Here is a 6,000-nt window from a genome sequence, read left to right as displayed (position 1 = left end):
CAGGATGTCTACCTTGACTGGGATTTTTTCACATCTTGCATTTTTCTACATCTTTTTAGGAATTTCATATGCCTTTTTAGGATACTCCTAGTAATATCTAGGAATTTCCCCTCCATCTTTCTAGGAATTCTCACAGCTTTCAGAGAATTTCATATTTCTTTCTAGGAAACTTTCCCATTGCTTTCTAAGTATTTCTTTTACTTTACTCGGAATTTATATTTGCTTTCTAGGGATCTCCATCTGCTTTGAAGAAATCCCTAATGCTCTTCCAGAATTTTCCTTGATGCTATCTAGTAATTCTGTACTATTTATAGGAGTTCTTCTGCTTTCCAGGAGTTCTCTTTTGCTCTTGGGAAATTTCCCACAGCTTTCTGGGAATGGCACATTTCTTTCTAGGGTTCCTCTATTGCTTTCAGCAATTCCTCCTTACTTTATAGGAAATTCCCATTGGCTTTCTAGGAATTTGTTGCCAGCTTTCTCAGAATTCATATTTTTCTTTCCTGGAGTCCCTCCTACAGCTTTTTTAGGTATTCAATTCTGCTATCTAAGAATTCGCCATAATTTTCCAGGAGCTTTCCCTGTAGCTTTCTAGGAATTTCCCATGGCTTCCTAAACATTTTCCATAACTTTCTAGGAATTCCCTGCTGCTATGAATCTCTCACTGCTCTCTAGGCATTTCTATCAGCTTTCAAGTGTACCAGTCACACTGTAGCATGGTGTCGAGTGTTGTTTCATGCTGTTCATGCTGTTGCACGCTCTCTTGTGTTGTAGCATTCTTTGTGCTATTCTGTGGTGCTGTCACATGTGGTTCTCATCTGTTTGCTTGTGTTGCTTCATGCCTTCCCATGTTGTTATGGCATGCATAATGTGTGTCAAATTCTGCTTCTGAGTGCTGTCAGAGGTTATCAAGCGCCATCCTAGGTTGCTGCAGGAATAAACATTTGGGATTGCATATTTTTAATTCCTGTTTCCAAAAGCCATTGAAAAGAGTAAAGAGGTGAAATCTGGCCCCTCGAGGATGAAAAAAAAAATTGTCAGGCCTTGTTGAAGCAGTTGTGAGATCCTGTGGCTGTTCCTGGTGTCCTGCAGGATAATGCTGCACTTCCTCTTGCCCCCCATACATCTGTAGCTGCACATTGCCATCCCAGATCAGTCTGGCACCAATACTTCAGGGCATGAAGAATCCCACAGCAGACATTTATAAAATAGCCCCATCATAGAGGAAATGGGTTCCTAATCTCCTTGAAGAGGTTTGCCCATTTAAAAGTAGCTTTTTGTCCCTTCTATCTGCAGACTGACTTTCACGTTCATTCCCTCCAAGTCCTATGTGTTAGGCCAGTTCCTAACACCACCTTCCAGGGTGAATACACCCCAGGTCCTCGCATTGCACCTTCAGGGCTGTTACCACACATCATTTCCCACCTCCTCTACAGCTACTGTTTTTTTATGGAGCAGAAAAGTTTTGACGTGTCTCACACTTGCCTTTGGCTGCACCGTTTGTGAGCCAGGGTTGCCGAAAACCTGGTCCTGCAGTGCCACATACTGGACATTTATGTTAATAAAAACAATGTGCAGCAGCTCTTCATTACCCTCGGCTGCTTCCTAGTGCCAATTGGAAACTGGAAAAAAAAAAAGAAAAAAAAAAGAAAAAAGCTACCACAAAAAGCATTAATGTCAGGGCGTTTGGAACTCTAAGAAGCCTTGCAACCCAAACCATTCTGTGGTTCTATAAGACCAGCTCATATGTTGCTAACTTATAACACGATCAGATTCAAGCATTAATGTGCCAATTTGGAACCTAGTTGGTGTGTGTTCATCAGGAAGTTAGCCTGGAGAAAGAATAGGAACAGTGTAAGTGAGGATCCCTACCGTTTTTATTAAATCTCAAATCCTTGCACATCTAACGTGAAGCTGTTGTAAAATGTGGATCGATGATACTTACAAAAAAAGGAATACATGCTCTGAATTGATTCTCAGCCTTCCAACAACATCAAGGATGCGTGGTTGCCCGGCATTTGTTTTCTGGATGTTTTTTGCAGTGATGAAAACGTGAAAGTAAGTACAAATCCCTTCTCTTCTGTCCAGGCAGCCTTTGCATCCTCTGCCCCTGGCACTGCCATGCCCTCGCTGACCTGTCCCCAACCCGGGCACCGCCGGCCTGTCAAACCCCGGGCCCTGGAGCCGCCGGCTCATCCCGGGAGCCTGGGGTATTCCGGGCAGCGGCCGGAGGGGATCGGTCGGAGGTGACCGGTGGAGCTCCGGCCCGCCCCAGCCCTGCCCTCCTGGGCCCTGCCCCTGCGGGGAGGAGCGAAGCGGTTGTGGGTGGAACAACCGCTTTCCCGCTCCCTCTCCCGCAACGCCCAGCGAGCCGCTTCCGGGCAGTGGGGCGGGGGGCGACGCGGGGCTGGAGGTGTTCGGCGGCCGCGGTGAGTACGGGGCCGGAGGTAGAACCGGAGCGGCCCCGGGGGGCTGGGGAGTGGGCGGAGGAGCCAGCGCCGTTGTCAGACGGTGTCACCCCCTGTGCCACCCCGGGGCCCAGCCTTGCCTCTCACCCCGGTGCTTCCCCCACAGACCCAGGCCCGCGGGCCACCCCCTGTACCTTCCACAGGGTCCCGGGCACATATGTCGCCTGTTTTATTACCCCTGCGGTGGCCCTGATCCGCGTGTCACTCTGGCCCCTCCACAGGGACACAGACATCTGTGTCACCCCTGTCGCCCCCCCTTAGGGGCCGGGTCCCATGTGTCACCCTGGACCCTCTGTGGGAGCAGAGCTGGTGTCCCAGCAGGTCACCCCTCTCCTGGGAAGGTGCAGCCTGGACACTGTCAGTGTCACACAGCAGGCTGGGGGCTGCCTCCTCCTCGCTGCACCCAGAGTAGCTCCCGGCTTCCCAGCCCACTCCCAAAATCTCCCCCTGCCCATGAGTGTCCCCTGAGAGTGGGCTGGGTGGGCTGTGTGTCACAGGCTGTGCGTGGCAGTGGCACAGATCTCGGTGCTGCAGGAGACAAGGTTCCCTGCTGAGGGATTGTTCTTTCCAGGGGATGATTACACTGAATAATTTGGAGGTCAGACATCCAGCAGGCAGGGATTTTAGTTAGGAGTACTGATTGGGATTTGTTTTAATTTATTGAATTATTAATGATTTATTGTGGTTATTACGGGTATTGGGAGAGCCAGGGTGGGGAGGGAAGACTGGCATCACACCAATGTGCGATTAAAAAATTACCTGAATGAATCCTGCCAGAAGAAGATATATTAAATAGCAAAAAAAAACGGAAGAGGGCCATAAACATACCTGGGTAGAGCAAGAGAATCCTACTTCACTTTATGGAGGGGGTAAAAAATAAGGAGCAGAGACAAGCTTGCACCAATCAGGCCTGAAATAAACAAGGGCTTGTATTAACCTTTTCTTAACAAAGCAGCTTTACTTTTCTTAATGAAGAGACAAGGTGAACATGTGACGTGTCTCTGCTATTTCTCATGCAATGGGAGAAGAGGTGACAAATCAAAAGCCAACACTGCTGAGCTGGCTGTAACAACCTCCAGCATCTGGAGGTAATTTTAATGCAGAATGATGAAATCTCTCGTCAAGTTACACACCAAAGATGGCTGCTGTTTTGAGGAGAGAGCCCCAGCAGCAGGCTCTATCCATTTCACACAGACTGCTGCTTTTGTTGCTAGGTTACAAGGGCTACGAGCAGGACGTACATTTATGAGCAAAAAAAAAAAAAAAAAAAGAAAAGAAAAAAGTATCTTGTTGTGTTGCCATGATTTGCCTTCTCCAGCAGTCAATTTTTTATGAATACAGTAAAAAAAAAAAATCATAGTGCAGGCAAAGATATTTTTTTTCCTTGTGATTTAAATACATATTTATTGGTAGAAGCTGCTTTGGGGAAGGAGAAGTTAACAAGTACCTTTGTTAACATTTGGTATAAGTTTCATCATGCTTCTCCCAGTCATCAGCAATGCTGCTGCTTTCAAACTGTGGTAGCAAAGGCACTGCAAATAGACAAATACCATTGCTTAATGACCCTGATTAGTCTGATATGTGCTCTTTTGCCATCAGACAATAATGCTTTCCTCTCCTAAAAGTCTATTAGTGCTTCTCATTTGAACTAATTATACTGCTGTCATTGACATCCCTAGAGAATGCATTGTATTCTTTAGTAGCTGGCATTCAGCTGTGGCTTTGCAAATGTATTGAAGTTTTAGAGGAGAATAGGTCGTCTTTCATTAATCAAAGGTTGTTAGTTTCATGTCATTTCACCTAAGCCAACATAGCAGCTGTTGTGGTGGGCATTGCTCCTGGAAAAGTCCGAGTTTGTTCAGGCAAAGGAGCCCCAAAAAAGGTCAATGTGTTATTTGCGGAATGAAGAGGCATAACAGGATCCCTATGTATTTATCTATCAAAGCAGCATGGGAAATGCTTCAAAAGAACCCAGCTCTGGAAGTAAATAAATAAATAAAAGAAATTTGGTCATGGGGGCTTTAGTTTTTAAACCAGACATAGAAGAGAAGCAACTCTTCTGCCCATTTTACTGATACTTTTTTCAACCTAAAGATTTTCCAGCCTGCATTTCTCATTTTCCAGAGCAGGACATTTACAGCTGGCCATCAGGCTGCAGGGGAACTGCTTTGAAAATGGAGATCTGGGAGCCTAAGTGTGTCACATCTTTTTTTTTCTTTTCCAGCGAAGCTGCACATAACTTTTAAACTATTCAATACTACTCTGTAGGATTCTGTCAAGAAGGAAGTACTGCTGTTACCTTCTATTTTTTACTGGATTTTCAGGCAAAAAACTCATTTTCATTTTTCAAAAAGGAACACTTAGTTGCCTCTAAGAAATTTTGTGGATCATGATATGACCCAGTCAGCAGGGGAGAGTGCAGGAGGCTATAATCTGGACTCCAGCCACCATAAATGCAAAAAGGAACAGAAAATTCTGTACAGAGAGTGAAGCAATACCCTATCCAGTACCCTATCTAAGGCTGTTTGCTGCAGGATCCACACTCTGCTTCTGTATCTGTTGAAGAGCCCTGCTTTTGGGGTAGTTCTCAGCCAGGTTTCTGTCACAAATACTCTCTGTCTGTATCACTCTCCTGGCAGCCTAAGCAGTCTGCATCTCTCAAAAAGGGACATTTTGCCATTAGGGATACTTCTTGACTCAGAACAATGACTGTAGCTTGCAGAAATGTGTATGTAGGTCAGACATGAAGATTTGGGTTCACAGTTACTCCATCAAGAAGTTTCTTTTTCTGTTACTATAGTCCCAGTTTTCACTTAGATACTGGGAAAATTAATGATATAGTTGATGAAGTTTCTTAATTGTGGAGTGGAATTTTTCAGGACTTAGGTTAAATGCAGGATGTCAGTAACATAAGAAAATATGAATGGTTACAAGGAAGGTAGCAAAGCTGTGTTTCATCATCCATGCACTGCTGTATGAGTTTGAATTGCCCAGAATTTCCCTGATCATGTGCCCATCTGGATTACTCAGTCATGCAACAGAGTTTAAAATAAATAATCAAATGTCTGGTTTCAAAATTGAGTGCTGTTGTTGCTGTCTGAAATAAATAAATCATTGCTACGCTTTTGGCTATTGCTTTCGTTTGCAAAGTGGCTATATGACTCTCAATGTGATGTTTAAAATGTGAACTTTGAAGATGAACATCAGGGAGTTGAACTCCTGAACCTGCATTTTGTAGAATTGCTTCAACTGCTGTTGTTAACTTTTAAACAAGGTTTAAAGTCTTCTACCACATATGGTTCTGTGGCAAATCTAAATGTAGCCTTTGAACTAAATCTGTTGATCAGGCTTTGTGCTGGTTTTTATGTAATTATTTTCTAAGAGAGGACACTCTCACTTATTCTTAAGTCCTCTTTTCCCCTCCAGTTAATGTTACTATTAAACATTAGATCATGAACTGGCAGACGATTCCATCTGATCCAAGAGGGCAAGAAGTATGGGTATGCTTGGTATCTCCAGCTCTGTTCACTGTTGC

General features: G+C 44.6%; 1 protein-coding gene across 2 annotated transcripts in view; it reads left to right on the top strand.

Annotated features, from left to right (window-relative positions):
- Nucleotides 1-2,312: 2,312 nt before the first annotated feature.
- The window catches only part of SFXN1 (sideroflexin 1), a 19,813-nt gene continuing 16,125 nt past the window's right edge, over nucleotides 2,313-6,000 (top strand). The window contains exon 1 of one of the 2 annotated variants that reach the window (XM_071758981.1): nucleotides 2,313-2,426. The gene's annotated coding sequence lies outside the window, so the exon portion shown is untranslated. Of the gene's footprint in view, nucleotides 2,427-3,073; nucleotides 3,092-6,000 lie in introns of those variants that run through there. The other variant, XM_071758979.1, reaches the window with a different exon arrangement.

The sequence above is a fragment of the Heliangelus exortis genome, chromosome 15, assembly GCF_036169615.1.
Source record: "Heliangelus exortis chromosome 15, bHelExo1.hap1, whole genome shotgun sequence".
NCBI lineage: Eukaryota > Metazoa > Chordata > Aves > Apodiformes > Trochilidae > Heliangelus > Heliangelus exortis.
Note: the sequence above shows the minus strand (reverse complement) of the source record. Positions and strands in the feature narration are given on the sequence as shown.